Below are 23901 nucleotides of genomic sequence, written 5' to 3'. Positions count from 1 at the left end.
ATCAACCCATGGAGGTCTGGATTTGGAGTCACACTCAAAATGAAAGTGGAAAACCAAACTACAGGCTGATCCAACTTTGATGTAATGTCCTTTAAACAAGTCAAAATGAGGCTCAGTAGTGTGTGTGGCCTCCACATGCCTGTATGACCTCCCTACAACGCCTGGGCATGCTCCTGATGAGGTGGCGGATGGTCTCCTGAGGGATCTCCTCCCAGACCTGGACTAAAGCATCCGCCAACTCCTGGACAGTCAGTGGTGCAACATGGCGTTGGTGGATGGAGCGAGACATGATGTCCCAGATGTGCTCAATTGGATTCAGGTCTGGGGAACGGGCGGGCCAGTCCATAGCATCAATGCCTTCCTCTTGCAGGAACTGCTGACACACTCCAGCCACATAAGGTCTAGCATTGTCTTGCATTAGGAGGAACCCAGGGCCAACCGCACCAGCATATGGTCTCACAAGGGGTCTGAGGATCTCATCTCGGTACCTAGTGGCAGTCAGGCTACCTCTGGCGAGCACATGGAGGGCTGTGCGGCCCCCAAAGAAATGCCACCCCACACCATGACTGACCCACCGCCAAACCGGTCATGCTGGAGGATGTTGCAGGCAGCAGAACGTTCTCCACGGCGTCTCCAGACGCTGTCACGTCTGTCACGTGCTCAGTGTGAACCTGCTTTCATCTGTGAAGAGCACAGGGCGCCAGTGGCGAATTTGCCAATCTTGGTGTTCTCTGGCAAATGCCAAACGTCCTGCACGGTGTTGGGCTGTAAGCACAACACCCACCTGTGGACGTCGGGCCCTCATACCACCCTCATGGAGTCTGTTTCTGACCATTTGAGCAGACACATGCACATTTGTGGCCTGCTGGAGGTCATTTTGCAGGGCTCTGTCAGTGCTCCTCCTGCTCCTCCTTGCACAAAGGCGGAGGTAGCGGTCCTGCTGCTGGGTTGTTGCCCTCCTACGGCCTCCTCCACGTCTCCTGATGTACTGGCCTGTCTCCTTGTAGCGACTCCATGCTCTGGAAACTACGCTGACAGACACAGCAAACCTTCTTGCCACAGCTCGCATTGATGTGCCATCCTGGATGAGCTGCACTACCTGAGCCACTTGTGTGGGTTGTAGACTCCGTCTCATGATACCACTAGAGTGAAAGCACCGCCAGCATTCAAAAGTGACCAAAACATCAGCCTGGAAGCATAGGAACTGAGAAGTGGTCTGTGGTCCCCACCTGCAGAACCACTCCTTTATTGGGGGTGTTTTGCTAATTGCCTATAATTTCCACCTGTTGTCTATTCCATTTGCACAACAGCATGTGAAATTTATTGTCAATCAGTGTTGCTTCCTAAGTGGACAGTTTGATTTCACAGAAGTGTGATTGACTTGGAGTTACATTGTGTTGTTTAAGTGTTCCCTTTATTTTTTTGAGCAGTTATACTACCGTTCAAAAGTTTGGGGTCACTGAGAAATGTCCTTGATTTTTTAAAGAAAAGCATTTTTTTTTTCTGGACATTTTGAGCCTGTAATCGAACCCACAAATGCTGATGCTCCAGAAACTCAACTAGTCTACACCTCTGCTATCTTCAACCAGGATTTCAGTGATCACTGCCTCATTGCCTGTGTCCATAACAGGTCTGCGGTCAAACAACCACCCCTCATCACTGTCAAACGCTCCCTAAAACACTTCAGCAGGCCTTTCTAATTGACCTGGCCCGGGTATCCTGGAAGGATATTGATCTCATTCCGTCAGTAGAGGATGCCTAGTTATTCTTTAAAAGTCCTTTCCTCACCATCTTAAATAAGCATGCCCGATTAAAAAAATGTAGAACCAGGAACAGAGATAGTCCTGGTTCACTCCAGACCTGACTGCCCTTGACCAGCACAAAAAGATAGTGTGGCATACTGCATTAGCATCGAATAGCCCCCGCGATATGCAACTTTTCAGGGAAGTTAGGAACCAACACACACAGGCAGTTAGGAAAGCAAAGGCTAGCTTTTTCGAACAGAAATTTGCATCCTGTTGCACAAACTCCAAAAAGTTCTGGGACACTGTAAAGTCCATGGAGAATAATAGCACCTCCTCCCAGCTGCCCACTGCAATGAGGCTAGAAAACACTGTCACCACCGATGAATCTGCGATAATTGAGAATTTCAATAAGCATTTTTCTACGGCTAGCCATGCTTTCCTCCTGGCTACCGCTACCCCGGTCCACAGCCCTGCACCCCCCACAGCAACTTGCCGAAGCCTCCCCCATTTCTCCTTCACCCAAATCCAGATAGCTGATGTTCTGAAAGAGCTGCAAAATCTGGACCCCTACAAGTCAGCTGGACTAGACAATCTGGACCCTCTCTTTCTAAAATTATCAGCTGAAATTGTTGTAACCCCTATTAGTAGCCTGTTCAATCTCTCTTTCCTATCGTCTGAGATCCCCAAAGACTGTAAAGCTGCCGCGGTCATCCCCCTCTTCGAAGGGGGAGATATCTAGACCCAAACTGCTGCAGACCTACATCTATCCTACCCTGCCTTTCTAAGGTCTTCGAAAGCCAAGTTAACAAACAGATCACTGACCATTTCGAATCCCACCGTACTTCTCCGCTATGCAATCTGTTTTCCGAGCTGGTCATGGGTGTGCCTCAGCCACACTCAAAGTCCTAAACGATATCATAACCACCATCGATAAGAGACAATACTGTGCAGCTGTATTCATCGACCTGGCCAAGGCTTTCGACTCTGTCTGTCACCACATTCTTATCGGCAGACTCAACAGCCTTGGTTTCTCAAATGACTGCCTCGCCTGCTTCACCATTTACTTCTCTGATAGAGTTCAGTGTGTCAAATCGGAGGGCCTGTTGTCCGGACCTCTGACAGTCTCTATGGGGGTGCCACAGGGTTCTAACCTTGGGCCGACTCTTTTCTCTGTATACATCAATGATGTCGCTCTTGCTCCTGGTGATTCTCTGATCCACCTCTACACAGACAACACCATTCTGTATACTTATGGACCTTCTTCGGACATTGTGTTAACAAACCTCCAGACGAGCTTCAATGCCATTCAACTCTCCTTCCGTGGCCTCCAACTGCTCTTAAATGCAAATAAAACTAAATGCATGCTCTTCAACCGATCGCTGCCCACACCTGCCTGCCCGTCCAGCATCACTGCTCTGGACGGTTCTGACTTAGAACATGTGGACAACTACAAATACCTAGGTGTCTGGTTAGACTGTAAACTCTACTTCCAGACTCACATTAAGCATCTCCAATCCAAAATTAAATCTGGAATCGGCTTCCTATTTCGCAACACAGCATCCTTCACTCATGCTGCCAAACATACCCTCGTAAAACTGACTATCCTACCGATCCTCGACTTCTGCGATGTCATTTACAAAATGGCCTCCAACACTCTATTCAGCAAATTGGATGCAGTCTATCACAGTGCCATTCGTTTTGTCCCCAAAGCCCCATATACTACACACCACTGCGACTTGTATGCTCTCGTTGGTTGGCCCTCGCTTCATATTCATCGCCAAACCCACTGGCTCTAGGTCAACTATAAGTCTTTGCTAGGTAAAGCCCAGCCTTATCTCATCTCAGTGGTCACCATAGCAGCACCCACCCGGAGCACGCGCTCCAGCAGGTATATTTCACTGGTCACCTGTCACAGTGTTGCTAGGAGTGGTGGTAGGAGTCAGGCGCAGAGAGCAGAGGTACGGAACTTCGTGTTTATTTGAACAAAAAAACCAACACGATAAACGCCAACACAAACGGCGTGGGAAAATTGCCAAGTGCCCAAAACAGGTGCACAGCATGCAATTAATAATAAGTAATAAATCGCCAGCACATCCAACGACAAAAGTACAACCTGACGCTAAAATAATCCCGCACAACACTGGGCGGGCTAACCAGGCTTAAATAACCAAAATCAAAAGACCAAATGAGGGACAGGTGCAAACAATAAGACATACCAAACGAAAAGGAAAAAGGGATCAGCGGCGGCTAGTAGGTCGGTGACGACGACCGCCGAGCGCCACCCGAGCAGGCAGGGGAGCCACCTTCGGTGGGATTCGTGACAGTACCCCCCTCCTGACGCGCGGCTCCCGCAGCGCGCCGCCACCGACCTCGAGGGCGACCCGGAGGACGAGGCGCAGAGCGATCCCCATGAAGGCGGTGGAACTCCCTCAGTAGTGGGGGGTCCAAAATGTCCCTCCTGGGTACCCAGCACCTCTCCTCCGCGCCGTACCCCTCCCAGTCGACGAGGTACTGTAGGCCCCCCCCCCGAAGTCTGGAGTCCAGAATGGCGCGTATCCTATACGCCGGGGACCCCCCAATGTCCAGCGGGGGGGGAGGAACCTCCGGCACCTCACCTTCCTGCATGGGACCAGCCACCACTGGCCTGAGGAGAGACACATGAAACGAGGGGTTAATACGGTAGTAAGATGGAAGTTGAAATCGGTAACACACCTCGTTTATCCTCCTCAGGACTTTAAACGGCCCTACACACTGCGGGCCCAGCTTCCGGCAGGGCAAGCGGAGGGGCAGGTTTCTAGCCGAGAGCCAGACTCGATCCCCTGGTGCAAACACAGGGGTCTCACTGCGGTGCTGGTCAGCGCTCTTCTTTTGCCGTCCACTCGCCTTTGTGAGTGCGTCTTTGACGGCTCTCCAGGTGTCCTTCGAGGGCTGCACCCAATCCTCCACCGCAGGAGCCTCGGTCTGGCTCTGGTGCCATGGAGCCAGGACCAGCTGGTAGCCCAACACGCACTGGAACGGTGACATGTTGGTAGATGAGTGCCGTAGAGAATTTTGGGCTATTTCTGCCCATGGCACGTATCTCCCCCATTCTCTGGGCCGGTCCTGGCAATACGTCCTTAGAAACCTACCCACCTCTTGGTTCACCCTCTCCACCTGCCCATTACTCTCGGGGTGGAAACCCGAGGTCAGGCTGACCGAGACCCCCAAACGTTCCATGAACGCCCTCCAAACTCTGGACGTGAACTGGGGACCCCGATCAGAAACGATGTCCTCGGGCACCCCGTAGTGCCGGAAGACATGGGTAAACAGTGCCTCCGCAGTCTGCAGAGCCGTAGGGAGACCGGGCAACGGGATGAGACGACAGGACTTCGAGAACCGATCCACAACGACCAGGATAGTGGTGTTCCCCTGAGATACGGGAAGGTCAGTGAGGAAGTCCACTGACAAGTGTGACCACGGCCGCTGTGGAACGGGGAGGGGGTGTAATTTCCCTCTAGGCAGGTGTCGAGGGGCCTTGCTCTGAGCGCACACCGAGCAGGAGGAAACATAGAACCGCACGTCCTTACCCAAGGTGGGCCACCAGTACTTTCCCCTCAGGTTCCGCACTGTCCTCTCGATCCCAGGGTGACCCGAAGAGGGGAGATTATGGGCCCATCGAATCAATCGATCACGGAGACCAAGCGGTACGTACTGAACACCTGCCGGACACTGCGATGGTGCAGGTTCCGACCGTAACGCCTGCTCGATCTCCGCGTCCAGCTCCCATACCACCGGAGCTACCAAACACGACGCCGGAAGAATGGGAGCCGGATCGATGGCCCTCTCCTCGGTGTCATATAGGCGGGACAGTGCGTCGGCCTTCGTGTTCTGTGAACCTGGCCGATAAGAGATCGTGAACCGGAAACGGGTAAAGAACATGGCCCACCTGGCCTGACGCGGATTCAGTCTCCTAGCTGCCCGGATGTACTCGAGATTACGGTGGTCAGTCCAGATGAGGAAAGGGTGCTTAGCCCCCTCAAGCCAATGTCTCCACACCTTCAGAGCCTTGACCACAGCTAACAACTCCCTGTCCCCCACGTCATAGTTCTGCTCCGCCGGCCCTAGCTTCCTAGAAAAGAAAGCGCACGGGCGGAGTTTGGGTGGCGTGCCCGAGCGCTGTGATAGCACGGCCCCCACCCCAGTCTCGGACGCGTCCACCTCCACTATGAATGCCAAAGAGGGATCCGGATGAGCCAGCACTGGAGCAACGGTAAACAGCTCCTTCAGGCGACTGAACGCTCTGTTCGCCTCTGCTGACCAGCGCAAGCGCGCTGGACCCCCCTTCAGCAGTGAGGTAATGGGAGCCCCGGATAAACCTCCGGTAGTAATTGGCAAACCCTAAAAACCGCTGCACCTCCTTTACCGTGGTCGGAGTCGGCCAATTACGCACGGCTTTAACGCGGTCATCCTCCATCACCACCCCCGAGGTGGAAATGCGATACCCCAGGAAGGAAACGGCTCGTTTGAAAAACTCACATTTCTCAGCCTTGACGTACAGGTCATTCTCCAGCAGTCGCCCAAGCACCTTGAGCACCAGGGAGACATGCGCGGCGCGGGTGGCGGAATAAATCAGGATGTCGTCAATATACACCACCACCCCCTGCCCGTGCAGGTCCCTGAGAATCTCGTCAACAAAGGATTGAAAGACGGCTGGAGCATTCTTTAACCCGTACGGCATGACGAGGTACTCATAGTGGCCCGATGTGGTACTGAATGCGGTTTTCCACTCGTCTCCTCCCCGGATACGCACCAGATTGTAAGCGCTCCTGAGGTCCAGTTTCGTGAAAAAACGCGCGCCGTGAAATGATTCCACCGCCGTAGCGATGAGAGGTAGTGGGTAACTGAACCCTACTGTGATGGAATTTAGACCTCTATAATCAATGCACGGGCGCAAACCTCCATCCTTTTTCTTCACGAAAAAGAAACTCGAGGAGACCGGTGACATGGAGGGCCGTATATACCCCTGTCTCAGAGATTCCGTGACATATGTCTCCATAGCCAACGTCTCCTCCTGTGACAATGGGTACACATGACTCCTGGGAAGTGCAGCGTTTACCTGGAGATTTATCACGCAATCCCCTCGTCGATGAGGTGGTAATCGGGTCGCCCTCTTTTTCCAGAAGGCGATAGCCAAATCGGCATATTCTGAGGGAATGCGCACTGTGGAAACCTGGTCTGGACTCTCCACCGTCGTCGCACCGATGGAAACTCCCTTACACCTGCCTGAGCACTCCTCTGACCACCCTCTGAGAACCCCCTGTCTCCACGAAATATTGGGATTGTGATTGGCCAGCCAGGGAATCCCCAGCACCACTGGAAACGCAGGAGAATCAATGAGGAAGAGACTAATCCGTTCCCCATGATCCCCCTGCGTTACCATGTCCAGTGGCACCGTGGCCTCCCTGACCAGTCCTGACCCTAATGGTCGGCTATCTAAGGAGTGCACGGGGAAAGGTTGGTCCAACGATACCAGGGGAATCCCTAGCCTTAATGCGAGCCCACGATCCATAAAGTTTCCAGCTGTGCCTGAATCGACTAGCGCCTTATGCTGGAAAGAGGGAGAAAACAAGGGGAAAGTTACTAAAACGAACATGTGACCAACAGGGGGCTCTGGGTGAGGTTGGTGCTTACTCACCTGAGATGGACGAGGAGTGCTCCGCCTGCCATCCCGATTCCCAGAGGAGCTCCCCCAGCACCGGTCGGTAGTGTGTCCTCTCCGACCACACTGGGGACAAGGGGAGCCTCCTCCTCCGGTTCCCCTGGACGCGGCCCCCCCTAGCTCCATAGGTATGGGAGCTGGAGGACCTGGAGGTGGAACCAACAGGGCCCCGTCTGGACGCCCGCGCGCAGCCAGCAGATTGTCGAGACGAATGGACATGTCGATCAGTTAATCTAGTGACAGGGTAGTGTCCCGACAGGCTAGCTCACGGCGGACGTCCTCCCGGAGGCTACACCTATAGTGGTCCATCAGGGCCCTGTCGTTCTTCCCCGCTCCAGCAGCCAAGGTCCGGAACTCCAGAGCAAAGTCCTGTGCGCTCCTCGTCTCCTGACGCAGGTGGAACAGCCGTTCACCCGCCGCCCGGCCTTCTGCTGGGTGGTCGAACACGGCCCGGAAACGGCGGGTGAACTCGGGGTAATGATCCCTTGCCGAGTCTGGGCCATACCACACTGCGTTGGCCCACTCCAGGGCACGTCCCGTTAAGCAGGAGACGAGGACGCTTACGCTCTCCTCTCCCGAGGGAGCTGGATGAACGGTAGCCAGGTACATCACCCCCAAATCCATTTCCTCTTTCGGCCGCCTTTCCTTCCAGTTCTCTGCTGCCACTGACTGGAACGAACTGCAAAAATCACTGAAGCTGGAGACTCATCTCCGTCACTAGCTTTAAGTACCAACTGTCAGAGCAGCTCACAGATCACTACGCCTGTACATAGCCCATCTGTAAATAGCCCATCCAACTACCTCATCCTCATACTGTTATTTATTTTGCTCCTTTGCACTCCAGTATCGCTACTTGCACACTCATCTTCTGCACATCTATCACTCCAGGGTTTAATTGCTATATTGTAATTATTTCGCCACTATGGCCTATTTATTGCCTTACCTCCCTTATCCTACCTCATTTGCACACACTGTATATAGACTTTTTTTCTATTGTATTATTGACTGTATGTTTATTTATTCCATGTGTAACTCTGTGTTGTTTGTGTTGCACTGCTTTGCTTTATCTTGGCCAGGTCACAGTTGTAAATGAGAACTTGTTCTCAACTAGCCTATCTGGTTAAATAAAGGTGAAATAAAAAATAAAATAAAAAAGGTCAGTTTTATTGCTTCTTTAATCAGAACAACAGTTTTCAGCTCTGCTAACATAATTGCAAAAGGGTTTTCTAATGATCAATTACCCTTTTAAAATTCTAAACTTGAATTAGCTAACACAACGTGCCATTGGAACACAGGAGTGATGGTTGCTGATAATGGGCCTCTGTTCACCTATGTAGATATTCCATTAAAAGTCAGAAGTTTCCAGCTACAATAGTAATTTCCAACATTAACAATGTCTACACTGTATTTCTGATCAATTTGATGTTATTTTAATGGACTAAAAATGTGCTTTTCTTTCAAAAACAAGGACATTTCTAAGTGACCCCGAACTTTTAAATGGTAGTGTATACACACTACCGGTCAAAAGTTTTAGAACACCTACTCATTCGAGGGTTTTTCTTAATTTTTACTATTTTCTACATTGTAGAATAGTAGTGAAGACATCAAAACTATGAAATAACACATATGGAATCACGTAGTAACCAAAAAAGTGTTGAAAAATCTAAATATATTATATATTTAAGATTCTTCAAATAGCCACCCTTTGCCTTGATGACAGCTTTGCACACTCTTGGAATTCTCTTAACCAGCTACATGAGGTAGTCACCTGGAACGCATTTCAATTAACAGGTGTGCCTTCTTAAAAGTTAATTTGTGGAATTTCTTTCATTCTTAATTCATTTGAGCTAATCAGTTGTGTTGTGACAAGGTAGTGGTGGTATACAGAAGATAGCCCTATTTGGTAAAATACCAAGTCCATATTATGGCAAGAACAGCTCAAATAAGCAAAGAGAAATGACATCCCATCATTACTTTAAAACAAGAATCTAAAATACAAAATATATTTTGATTTATTGAACACTTTTTAGGTTACAACATGATTCCATATGTGTTATTTCATAGTTTGGATGTCTTCACTATTATTCTACAATGTAGAAATTGGTAAAAAAGAAAGAAACCCATGAATGAGCAGGTGTGTCCAAACTTTTGACTGGTACTGTGTGTGTGTGTGTGTGTGTGTGTGTGTGTGTGTGTGTGTGTGTGTGTGTGTGTGTGTGTGTGTGTGTGTGTGTGTGTGTGTGTGTGTGTGTGTGTACACAGTTGAAGTTGGAAGTTTACATACACTTAGGTTGGAGTCATTAAAACAAATTTTTCAACCACTCCACAAATTTTGTGTTAACGAATTATAGTTTTGGTAAGCTGGTTAGGACATCTACTTTCTGCATAATTCTGCCAACAATGTTTACAGACAGATTATTTCACTTATATTTCACTGTATCACAATTCCAGTGGGTCAGAAGTTCACTTACACTAAGTTGACTGTGCCTTTAAACAGCTTGGAAAATTCCAGAAAATTATGTCACAGCTTTAGAAGCTTCTGATAGGCTAATTGACATCATTTGAGTCAATTGGAGGTGCACCTGTGGATGATTTTCAAGGCCTAACTTCAAACTCTGCCTCCTTGCTTGACATCATGGGAAACTGGTGCACTTTACAAAATAGATGGCATCATGAGGGAGGAAAAATATGTGGATATATTGAAGCAATATCTCAAGACATCAGTCAGGAAGTTAAAGCTTGGTCGCAAATGGGTCTTCCAAATGGACAATGACCCCAAGCATACTTCCAAAGTTGTGGCAAAATGGCTTAAGGAAAACAAAGTCAAGGTATTGGAGTGGGCATCACAAACCCCTGACCTCAATCATATAGAAAATTTGTTGGCAGAACTGAAAAAGCGTGTGCGAGCAAGGAGGCCTACAAACCTGACTCAGTTACACCAGCTCTGTCAGGAGGAATGGGCCAACATTTACCCAACTTATTGTGGGAAGCTTGTAGAAGGCTACCCAAAACGTTTGACCAAAGTTAAACAATTTAAAAGGAATGCTACCAAATACTAATTGAGTGTATGTAAACTTCTGACCCACTGGGAATGTGATGCAAGAAATAAGCTGAAATAAATCATTCTCTCTACTATTATTCTGACATTTCACATTCTTACAATAAAGTGGTGATCCTAACTAACCTAAGACAGGGAATCTTTACTTGGATTAAATGTCAGGAATTGTGAAACTGAGTTCAAATATATTTGGCTAAGGTGTATGTAAACTTCCGACTTCAACTGCATATATATATATATATATAGTGTACGCTTTATACAAAACAGTAAGAACACCTGCTCATTCCATGACATGGACTGACCAGGTGAATCCAGCTGAAAGCTGTGATCCCTTGTTGATCTCACTTGTTAAATACCCTTCAATCAGTGTAGATGAAGGGGAAGAGACAGGTTAAATTAGGATTTTTAAGCCTTGAGACAAATGAGACATGGATTGTGTATATGTGACATTCAGAGGGTGAATGGGCAAGACAAAATATTTAAGTGCCTTTGAACGGGGTATGGTAGTAGATGCCACACACACCGGTTTGTGTCAAGAACCGCAATGCTGCTGTGTTTTTCATGCTCAACAGTTTCTTGTGTGTATCAAGAATGGTCCACCACCCAAAAGACATCCTGTCACGGGTGTCGTAGGGTGTAGACCAAAACGCAGCGGGGAAATGTATACTCATCTTCTTTTTATTTAGTGAAGAAGGAAAACACAAACAACGTATACAAAAAACAAACTGGACAGTCTCGTCAGGCACACAGCTAAACAAGAAACAATCTCCCACAATTCCCAAAACAAACGCACTCCTAAATATAGGACCTTCAATCAGAGGCAACGATAGACAGCTGCCTCCAATTGAAGGCCCTAATCCCCATTACCAAAACATAGAAATACAAACGCCTAGAGAGAACATAGAAATAACTAACATAGAACGATAACCCAAAAACCCCAGAATACATAAATCAAATACCCCTCTACATACACAACCACCCTGAACCATATAAACCAAATACCCCCTCTACATGAACACATACACAAATACACCCTGAACCACATAAAACAAATACCCCCTGCCACGTCCTGACCAAACTATAAGAACAAATAACCCCTTTACTGGTCAGGACGTGACACATCCAGCCAACTTGACACAACTGTGGGAAGCATTGGAGTCAACAATGGCCAGCATCCCGGTTGGAACACTTTTGACACCTTGTAGAGATCATGCCCTGGTGAAGTGAGGCTGTTTTGAGGGTGTCACGGATCCCTCCGGAACTGTCATTACGCACACCTGGTCCCCATTCTCCCCTGATTTTTAATTGTATAAGTGTGCCCTTGGTTCAGCATTGTCTTGTCGATTATTGTTCGTGTGAGTACCTGTGCAGTGTTGTTTTGGATTTCGTGCCGCGTTTATTGTGCAGATGATTACGTGTCTCGTCCTGTGTGATAATCATTGTGCGATTGTGTATTTATTCAAGGTACTCCTCGTGCCTTTACATGGCACGCAGTAATTTGGGTACAATAAAAATATATATACGCATTCCTATGCCTGTCTCCCGACCCATTTATGCCACCATGACAGAGAGCAAATGGGGGGGGGTGCAATTCAAGACATTAAGAACACGTTCCTAATATTGAGTTCAGCACCCCTGAAAGCAGAAAAAATCTTTCTTTGACTGTTCTCCTTCTCTCCTCTACCCAGATTTAAGTGCATTTAACAAGTGACATCAATAAGGGATCATAGCTTTAACCTAGATTCAACCCCGTCATTCTATGTCATGGAAAGAGCATTTTGTACACTCCGTGTATATCCACATCTTTTAATTTTTACCTAAGAGACGAGAAGGTACAATTTTCCATTGCAAAAATGGGAGCTTATAAAAGTCATTTTCTGCCGAGTCACTCAGATCAGATCTTTTGCCAATAATTGGGCAAAAAATCAGAGTTGTGCTGCAGAATTGGGCTGACTTTGTAAACACAGCCTAATAGTCAGACAAAACACCACATAGTTATTTGTCTGCCGGGCCTGCACAGTAGACCATGAATGTGCTGCACTGAATCCGTTGGTAATTTGGTCAGTGATTGGGTTCCCAGCAGGAGAGCATCCCAACCCCCCCCCAAGAGGAGATTATTTGTTCATATTTATCTGTAACCTCTAATGGTCAGCTAACGTTTTCAAGTAATTAGCCATTTCCCTTTTTTCACCTTTACATTTGCTATGACTTAATGGCCTATGTACAATTAGTGCTCTCTTAGAATTGTCCTGGGATGTACTCATGTTATTCAGTCATTAATTTAGTCTTGTATTTTTTTTAAAATGCAGCATCATCAAGGCAGGCTTTGTCTGTCGAGGTCAGTGAATAGTTACCATGACCACTGGTGCCTCTGTATTGGAGAATACAATTCCTCAATTATTCATGTGGTTACAAAAACAGCAGGGTTTTAATTTGACTCTAATAATGCTCCCACCCCTGGCCTCCCTATAACTAATTTGGTGAAGGGTGCAGTGGAACATTCAAAATATACCCGTTATTCCAATTGAGTGTGTGTACCGACAATGTTGGCTTGCTTTACTTGTTTATCCACATTAGCTTTTGCAAAATCAGCAGCTACTCTTTCTGGGCTCCACAAAACATGACATGTAACAAAACGCTGATACAATGTTAGACAAGGACAGTCACACAAATTTAAAACACAACGATATACAGTACAAACAATACGGAAAAAAATGTATACACACAATACAACTGAAACATAATGTGTGTGTTAGAGTGTTTGTGTGTCCTCTCACTGTCCCCGCCTTTCCATTAGTTGTTGTTTAATCCATTTTTTTAAAGGTAAGTTTGCTGTTTGCTTGAGTAATTTGAGATAAAGGGAGTTCCATGTGATCATGGCTCTGTATAACACTGTTGACGTGAATTCATTTTGGACTTGGGAATGTGAAGAGACCCCTGGTGGCATGTCTTGTAGGGGTGTCTGAGCTGAATGTTATTTGATTATGCAGACAATCTGGAATGTTTGTCACAGTAATATTTCTAATTAAAACTAGTCGAGAAGCAGTTAATCTCTTGTCAACCCTCAACCAGGAAAGACTGGCATGCATGTTGTTGATGTTAGTTCTGCATGTGCAGTTAAGGGCGGTGCGTGCTACTCTGTTTTGAGCCAGCTGCAGCTTTGCTAGGTCTGTCTTTGGTGCACTTGACCAGAGCCTGAACAACTATAACAGTCATACCCCTCCCCATCTTCACAACAACATTGTCAATATGACTTGACCATGATCATTTACCATCCAATGCTATACCTAGGAGATTAGCTTCCTCAACTTTCTCAATGGTAACTCACTTTATGTAAAACTGCAGTTGAGGAATGTTCTGAACCAAATACAATGATTTTACTTTTAGATGTATTTAAGACCAGTTTACTGTTAATAATTGATCTGATTACTTTTATCTACTATTACATTATATCAACCGAATTACTTTGGATTTTGTAGCAGTTAGATCACACATTTCATCAGAAATAATTACACTCTGACTACTACACTTTTATACACTCTCCTACTATAATACTGAGGCATTGTGCCTAGTGGTTAGAGCATTGGACTTGTAACCGAAAGGTTGCAAGATCGAATCCCTGAGCCGACAAGGTAAAAATCTGTCGTTCTGCTCAAGAACAACGCAGTTAACCCACTGTTCCTAGGCCGTCATTGAAAATAAGAATTTGTTCTTAACTGACTTGCCTAGTTAAATACAATTAAAATTGTGGAAGTTTGAAATAAAATAAGAACCCCTTCCCTCTGAGCACCTCTTCCCCCAGGGGGGACACCCATGTTAAGTGAGTATTGCATACACAGGGCCGTTTAAAATGAATTACATTTTTGCCTGATTCCATTTAGTTTTTTCCCAAATTCCGTTTTCTCCATTTAGGTTTTTTCAGATGTCAGTTTTTCACTTTCAAAATTAACCTTTTTAAAAGAAAGAACATGCATTTTTTTTGATTGTCCACCACAATGTTTAAACCACATCAGGAGACATCTTTTGAGGTCTAGGAAAAATCGAAAAAATGTCGATTTTTGGGTGTAATTACCCTTTAATGCAAGTGCACACCAACAAGAGACCGTTGTTTGGTTAGCAATGTTTCTGTAGCTCTCATGTGACTACAAAGTTGGTAAAACAGATGGCCACTGGTTTGATGCAAATAATCATGATATCTTTCTGCCAGGTAGGCATAGGCAACGCTGTAGTTAATAATTAATTGGGAAGGTTTTTGGGAAAGCCTTTCCATCTCTGCCAGAAGAAGGTCATCATTAGCATCATCACTAACGGCTACAGGAAGTGTAGACATACGAGCGCAGCGAGCACACGCACGCACGCACACACACACACACAGACGGGCATTACCATGCCGTTTCAGAAAGTTGCAGGAAAATACGAATCACTGATGTTGTCTGAATGAACTGAATAGGCTACACAACTGTCATAAAAAATCTGAATGTCTAAACTACAGTGTGTGGAAAAACTGAAAGAACAAAGACAAAGGACAAAGAGATATTCTATAAGAAGATGGGAATAAAAGGTAGGATCATGTGGACAACACTTTTAGGAAAGGAAATCAACTAAATCATTCATGCTGTGGGTTGAAGATAAATAGATGCATAATTGACTTTTGTAAAACGTTCAGTGTAAATGAATTTTGATTTAAGTTGACTGATGTAATTATCAAACTGTGTTGTAGGAAACTCACAGGTCTACTGTTCAAAGTCAGATAGCAACTCAAATGTTATTATATTGGACTCACCTTGTCTTGTTGGTGTTAAGTAGTGTAACTTTAGTCTGATTCCCTGCTGCAAATCCATTTATTCATTCAAGCTTTGCTAACATCCTTTTTCTGGTTGTTGTGGTTCATCAACAAAATGCAGTCTGTGTTCAAATTATTTGTTTTGCTTTCTGAATTTGAAGAATTGCTCTTGTGGTGGAAGGGAGGAACTCGTAAAGAATTAGAAAGTTTTAGGCAGTTATTTGGAAATAGAAATATGATGGTACATCTAATGACAGCTCTTTAACACTAGAACCACTGGGCTTCTCAGCCTCAAAGTACCTGCTAGAAAACGTTCTGTCGGGTGTTTTCTTTAGCCTACACAACAAGCATTTCACTACACCCGCAATAACATCTGCTAAATATGTGTATGTGACCAAAAATATTACATTTTTATCAGATTGACAGATTAATCCACTGTGTTGTTTTTAGGGGTGTTAGGGGTGCTCATATTTGTTATCATATCCATAAATTGACAGTTGATACTGGTGATGGGAAAAACTCAAGTGTTACCAATCTGCATGCAGGTTTATGGACCCAAAAAATGAGCAGATTAGGTGCAGCGTGGAGGTACAGTATGTGTGTGTGACTGTCTGTGTGTCCTGTTCTTGCAGCAGGCAGACAAGTTTGCGCATCAGCGTTTCTTTTACTTTCCCTACTAGCAAACGTCCTCGCCTATTGATTTATCATAGTAGCAGGCTAACAGAAGGCAGCAGCAATCTAAATGATCAGACCAAAACATGTGATGAGAAGTGATCGGGTGAAATATAAAGAAGTGGACAGAAACAGCTTCGCTCTATCCAATCAGAGCAGCAGGATCAATGCACAGGCCGCCCTTCCCTTTACAGACAGGCAAACTAGCCAGTTGAGTTATTTAGAGCACGGTGCAGAATTCTGAGAAGGAGGATGACGTGCTGTTGCCTTGGCTGCCTCCTTGGCAGCAGTGGCTGCTTTCTTGGTGTTAACAGTACTTAATCATCATTACATTATTGTTCTAAATTCTAGCACCCTCCCCATGTGCTCCTCTGTGTGTGAGTATCCATAGCAATGGCTCTGTATGGTCCCATGTGGCTCATTTGGTAGAGCATGGTGTTTGCAACGCCAGGGTTGTGGGTTCGATTCCCACGGGGGACCAGTACGGAGAAAAAAATTATGAAATGTATGCATTCACTACTGTAAGTCGCTCTGGATAAGAGCGTCTGCTAAATGACTAAAATGTAATGTAAATGTATGGGCTGCTCAATGACGAGACATGAGAGAGCTGTTAGCTGACGTTAGCTAGCTACTTTTCGTCATTCTAAACTCAGACAAATAGCTGTAAATTTTGATTTGTATAAGATAATTGTGTTCTGATTCCAGATTTATATAGCAGAGAAGTAGATCAATATGTCATACGCTCTAAGTTTTGGGCTACAGGGCTGGGAAAGTGGTCAAGATTTCAGTTGTTTGTATACGTTGAGATGAAAAGTAGTTGATGTGGTTACTAAAACATCTGCCATTTTTTTGGTAGCAGATAATTCTGTTCTGATTCCAGATTTGAATAGCAGCGATGTAGACCAAGATGTCATACCCTCTAGGTTTTTGTCTAAAGTGTAGGGAAAGTGTTCAAAAGTTCAATTTGTACAAAGTTAGATTTGTATTTGTTAAAGCAGTTGCTTAAACAGCTCTATCGTTAGATTGGTAAGAGATATCATATGCTTTAACTTTTTGTCTAACTTGTTGGGAAAGAGGTCCAAATTTCAGTTGTTTATAAGAGGAAATGTTGTTGGTTAGTAAAACAGATGTATCATTTGATCGGTAGAATTTTTGTTGCTTGAAAAGTGGTCAAAGTAGCTGATGTGTCAAAAATTACGGGACATTGTTTACAATGAATAGAATAGAATGTTTGAAGTCAGGATGTCAAAATGAGACCTTTCAAATGTTGAGGAAATCCCATGAAAGTTGATGAGGACAAAAAGAAGGACAACAAGTTTAATAGTTTAAAAAGTATAAAATATATTTGACAAACAACTTAATTCAGACCGGTTTACACGTTTTAAAGTTTGAATGACGTTTCTAGCTTAAACAGTGAAAGAGGAGTAGCGTTCCAAATAATAATAAGTATGACAAAGATCTAGAATGGGACATTTGCGTCGCAAGTCCCATGAATTACTTTTTTGCCATGTAGCGGTATAGCTAACTACTGGAACCATATGCAATGTATTTGCCCCAGTCACCCAAAAAAACTATGTTGGGTTTTCAGATTGGTGAATTGTGAGTCTCCTGCCCCTATTTTACAAGTTTCAATCTGATACAATGAGAAGACAATAAGACAGTCATCAGGCACGACTCTTGAAATACCAAATTATAAGCAAAACATCTCACTTATACCTTCCCTATGTTTTATGTATGCCTGCACCTTAACAAATGGTGACATGTACATGTACTATACAGGTAGTCATGAACGCTAACCATACTGTATGTTTATACCTGGAGTGGGCGTGTATCTTAAACGCAAACCTTCCATTATGATATGAATAAATGACAGTGAACATAACTTACTTTTTAAATTGTTCAACTCTTGACATTAAAACTTTTTTTTCTTTGCCTGTCTGAATATTTCATACAAATGTTCCGCAGCACTCGAGTGGAGTGTGATCCACTCTTAAGGAAAATTAACCTCTGAATGAATTATGAAAAAGGATTTGTGCATTACTATGCCAGGAGAGATCATATCTAGACTACAACGTTCCAATTCTGGGTAAAATACTCCCTCGGTAGAGCTCTGTGATGCATTTTCTTCGAATTGAGATACTCGGTGACAATATTCCCAGAAAAAAAGTTGACGAAGTGGCAGTTGCTTTGTCTTTTGCTAAAAGTTGCTGGAGGACATAGCAAAGTAAATGTGGTGACATGACAGAGCCCAAAACGAATGACAGTCCATAATCAATTTAGAATAATAAAAATATTCCAGATTTTTGGGACCATGCTTGCATGATACAATAAATAGTAGAGTACAAATGTTCTGCATTTTTGTGTATTTTTTTTTTTATTGCTAAGTTTAGACATTAAAATGTTGGAAGAGTTTATGATTCATCTCAAACACTTTTGGAAAAACTGTCAGTCGGCACTTCTGTGGAAATGACAAAAGCTTCTCTGACATGCATTAGTAAAACCCAGACTCATGGGAGGAAAGGATTTCAAGCACGTCTAAAGTGTGAGAATTATTTAACACTTCACTTGATTGTTTTAGAGCGCTTCCAGAATGGGAAAAAAATGTTTTATTTACATGGGAAACCATCATTTATCAAGAGTTAAACATGTTGAACTATCTCCCTGTGCTTAGTTATCTTCAAGCTACTTCCTTTTCCTTGAGAAGTATAAGTCTTGATCCTGTTGTCTTTTGAAAACAATTTACAAAAATGATTGCATTATTCATTTGGCTTTTTTAGTTTGAACCAACTTTCCCCAACGATAGCGGTACTTGCTCTGCAGCTTTCAGAAGCTTCTCCTCCAATTGTCTTACCATCATTGGCACACATTAAATCATGAACATTCTATTGTTGTTCGACATCTAACTTGTCCTTGTCATTCTGAAAAAATATAAACACAAAGACGGCAGTCTGCATGACATTGCCGCAGCCTGGTCCAAATAACAACGTTACCTGCTCTATTTTTTGCACAATAAAAACATCTGTTTAAAAATGTAATTAGGATATGTCAATCTAGCAAGCCAGGCAAGTAAAATAACTATCTACACAATGTTTTGGTTTTGTTACTAATGTTAGCTTGTTAGCTAGATATATAGCTGGTTAGCCAGAACATATCTGACGTTTTGAGTTTAACTGTTGCCAATTTTTATTCACCATAACAGGAAAATTAAGGTAATTATTTATGAGTCTGGCCAGCTGCTAATTTATTATGTGAATGTCAAGAAATGAAAGCAGTACATTTCTGTCGGAGGAATTTAGAGCAACGATCGTAACAACAGGGTCAAAGGCAACATACCGCAACTCCTGTGTGAATTATTTATTACACAAACTGAAGCACTTTCCCCCCCAGCAGCACACAACCATGACACACTTCCTTAAGCAACACTGATGAAACCATGGTATCAGCAGCGTCTCATCCAGTCACCCTCAATACTTTTTTTTAGAGCGTAAACTGATTTACTCAAGAGATTGGCACTCTGCAACAGCTCTGGTGTGTGATATCTGTATTCATCAACTTCAAGCTGGAATTAAATCATAGTCCAACATCAAATGCCATGACAGAATAACACAAGAAAAATGATTAAATTACAATGTCCCAAGATAAAATAACTTATTTCACTCATCAACATATTCATTGTCTGATAGTGGCACACTGTGGCTTCAAAATTAGATAGCAAGTCAAGCTTTCGCTGAACGTGCCAAGTTTGGATAAGCACTGAAGAGACCCAGATGTTGAGACATCGTAACCACCTGTCAGCCAGCTATCATAGCAGAAGACACGCCAACCCAACAAGCAGGCAAACAAAATAAAAACCTGCTTCTCCATCGACCTATCTCACTGAAGTGGACAAAAGCCGCTAGAGACAAGACAAAGGACAGAAACCCGACACCAGGGTTGGGTAGGTTACATTACATTCTAAATGTAATATTTTTCAGTTACTAGTTACCCATCCAAAATTGTAATCAGTAACGTAACTTTTGGATTACCCAATCTCAGTAACATAATCTGATTACTTTCAGATTACTTTCTCCTTAAGAGGCATTAGAAGAAGACAGAAAGGATCCATCAAACGCATTTAGTATTTCATCATGGTCGTCTCTGACTTTTGGTCAATCAGGTGGAACAAATTTAAACTTGCACCTTTTTTCAATGCTAAATTGAATGTCATTGAGAAAACAGAAACTCCCAAGATGGCGTAGCAGTCGGATGTGTGTGTTTGTCTTTGTCTTATCCCGTGTCTTATCCCGTGGAAATAGCATTTTTTCCCCGTATATATCTTATTCTCACTTTCTATCTACGAACTAAATATATTTTCCACATCACCGGATTCCTGCCTCTCTGGATCATGACACCGGATCATCGCAGCTAGCTAGTTTCAAACGAGTGGCTACTGTTAGCTAATGCCTCTGTCCCGAAGCAAGCACCAGTTAGCCTTGAGCTAGCCTCGAGCTAGGCCCATATACCAGCTAATTCTAGGGCTACAATACCTCTTTTGCCAATTGGCCTGGACCCTTTATTGTTTACACGGAGCCCCGCCGATCCATCACAACTGGACTGCCGACATGATCGCCGAATGTGGTCTCAACAGGCTATTCTGTTACGATATCACCGAAGAACCATCTGCTAGCGTCAGCCCGCTAGCTTTCTGAACGCTGTGTCCCCTGCTCGCCTAGCGTAGTAGTGATTACCGAACGGCACCCTGACCCACCTATTGCTGCTCTTTTGACCCTATGATCACTCGGCTACACAGCTGATGCTCCCTGGACTGTTTCAATAACACGGTAGCTAATTTTGTTTACCTGTCAGCCCCAGCCTCGAACTCAGGTGCTGTATGTACCTAACTGACCCGCTCTGCCCATTCATTGCCATTTACCCGTTGTTGTCTTAGCTCTCCTGATCAACACCTGTGATTTCTTTATGCCTCTCTCTAATGTCAATATGCCTTGTCTACTGCTGTCTTGGCTTGTTCTTATTGTTTTATTTCACTGTAGAGCCCTCAGTCCCACTCAACATGCCTTAAATAGCTCTTGTTCCACCCCACACACATGCGGAGCCCTCACCTGGCTTAACTGGTGCCTCCAGAGACAAAACCTCTCTTATCGTCACTCAACGCCTAGGTTTACCTCCACTGTACTCACATCCTACCATACCCTTGTCTGTACATTATGCCCTGAATCAATTCTACCACGCCCAGAAATCTGCTCCGTTTATTCTCTGTTCCCAACGTACTAGACGACCAGTTCTTACAGACTTTATCCGTACCCTTATCCTACTCCTCCTCTGTTCCTCTGGTGATAGAGGTTAACCTAGAACCTGTATCCCCCAGTTCCACTCCTATTCCCCAGGCGCTATCATTTGTTGACTTTTGTAACCGTCAAAGCCTTGGTCTCATGCATGTTAACATCGTTTTATTCACTGCTTTAGCACACTCTGCCATTCCTGATGTCCAAGCCGTATTTGAATCCTGGCTTAGGAAGGCCACTAAAAATTCAGAAATTTCCATCCCCAACTATAACATTTTCCGCCAAGGTAGAACTGCCAAAGGGGTGGAGTTGCAATCTACTGCAGAGATAGCCTGCAGAGTTCTGTCATGCTATCCAGGTTTGTGCCCAAACAGTTTGAGCTTCTACTTTAAAAAATCCACCTTTCCAGAAAAAAGTCTCTCACTGTTGCTGCTTGTTATAGACCCCCCTCAGCCCCCAGCTGTGGCCTGGACACCATATGTCAATTAATTGCCCCCCATTTATCTTCAGAGTTTGTTCTGTTAGGTGACCTAAAGTGGGATATGCTTAACTCCCGGCCGTCCTACAATCTAAACTAGATGCCCTCAATCTCACAAAAATTATCAAAGAACCTACCAGGTACAACCCTAAATCTGTAAACATGGACACCGTCATTGATATCATCCTGACCAAACTGCCTTCTAAATACACCTCTGCTGTCTTCAACCAGGACCTCAGAGATCACTGCCTCATTGCCTGCATCCGTAATGGGTCCGCGGACCACCCCTCACTGTCAAATGCTCCCTAAAACACTTCAGCGAGCAGGCCTTTCTAATAGACCTAGCCCGTGTATCCTGGAAGGATATTGACCTAATTCCATCAGTAGAGGATGCCTAGTTATTCTTTAAAAGCGCTTTCCTCACCATCTTAAATAAGCATGCCCCATTCAAAACAATTAGAACTAAGAACAGATTTAACGTTTGGTTCACTGCCGTACTGCATTAGCATCGAATAGCCCCTGAGATATGCAACTTTTCAGGGAAATTAGGAACCAATATACACAGGCAGTTAGGAAAGCAAAGGCTAGCTTTTTCAAGCAGAAATTTGCATCCTGTAGCAGAAACTCCAAAAAGTTCTGGGACACTGGAAAGTCCATGGAGAATAAGAGCAGCTGCCCACTGCACTGAGGCTAGGAAACACTGTCACCACCGATAAATCCAAGATAATTGAGAATTTTCAATAATCATTTTTCTACGACTGGCCATGCTTTCCACCTGGCTACCCCTAACCCGGCCAACAGCTCTGCACCCCCCCCCCAACAGCAACTTGCCCTAGTCTCCCCACTTCTCCTTCACCCAAATCGACAACTAATGTTGTGAAAGAGCTGCAAAAGCTGGATCCCTACAAATTAGCTTGGCCTGGACAATCTGGACCCACTCTTTCTAAAATTATCCGCCGCAATTGTTGCAAACCCTATTACTAGCCTTCAAAGGGGGAGACACTCTAGAACCAAACTATTACAGACCTATATCTATCCTACCCTGCCTTTCTAAAGTCTTCGAAAGCCAAGTTAATAAACAGATTACCGACCATTTCGAATCCCATCGTACCTTCTCCACTATGCAATCTGGTTTCCGAGCTGGTCATGGGTGCACCTCAGCCATGCTCAAGGTCCTAAACGATATCATAACCACCATCGATAAAAGACAGTACTGTGCAGCTGTCTTCATCAACCTGGCCAAGGCTTTCGACTCTGTCAATCATCGCATTCTTATCGGCAGACTAAACAGCCTTGGTTTCTCTAATGACTGTCCCACCTGGTTCACCATCTACTTCTCTGACAGAGTTCAGTGTGTCAAATAGGAGGGCCTGTTGTCCGGACCTCTGGCAGTCTCTATGGGGGGCCACAGTGTTCAATTCTCGGGCGGACTCTTTTCTCTGTATATAACAATGATGTCGATCTTGCTGCTGGTGATTCTCTGATCCACCTTTACGCAGACGACACCATTCTGTGTACTTCTGGCCCATCTTTGGACAATGTGTTAACAAACCTCCAGACGAGCTTCAATGCTATACAACACTCCTTCCGTGGCCTCCAACTGCTCTTAAATGCAAGTAAAACTAAATGCATGCTCTTCAATCGATCGCTGCCCACACCTGCCCGCCCGTCAGCATCCCTACTCTGGATGGTTCTGACTTAGAATATGTGGACAACTACAAATACCTAGGTGTCTGGTTAGACTGTAAACTCTCCTTCCAGACTCACATTAAGCATCTCCAATCCAAAATTAAATATAGAATCGGCTTCCTATGTCGCATCAAAGCCTCCTTCACTTATGCTGCTAAACATTCCCTCGTATCCTACCGATCCTTGACTTCGGCGGTGTCCTTTACAAAATAGCCTCTAACACTACTCAACAAATTGGATGTAGTCTATCACAGTGTCATCCGTTTTGTCATCAAAGCCCCATATACTACCCACCACTGTGATCCTCGCTTCATATTCATCGCCAAATCCACTAGCTCCAGGTCATCTATAAGTCTTTGCTATGTAAAGCCCAGCCTTATCTCAGCTCACTGGTCACCATAGCAACACCCACCCGTAGCACGCACTCCAGCAGGTATATTTCACTGGTCATCCCCAAATCCAACTTATCCTTTGGTTGCCTTTCCTTACAGTTCTC

The sequence above is a fragment of the Salmo trutta genome, chromosome 8 (assembly GCF_901001165.1).
Source record: "Salmo trutta chromosome 8, fSalTru1.1, whole genome shotgun sequence".
NCBI lineage: Eukaryota > Metazoa > Chordata > Actinopteri > Salmoniformes > Salmonidae > Salmo > Salmo trutta.
This window is presented reverse-complemented; position numbering follows the sequence as displayed.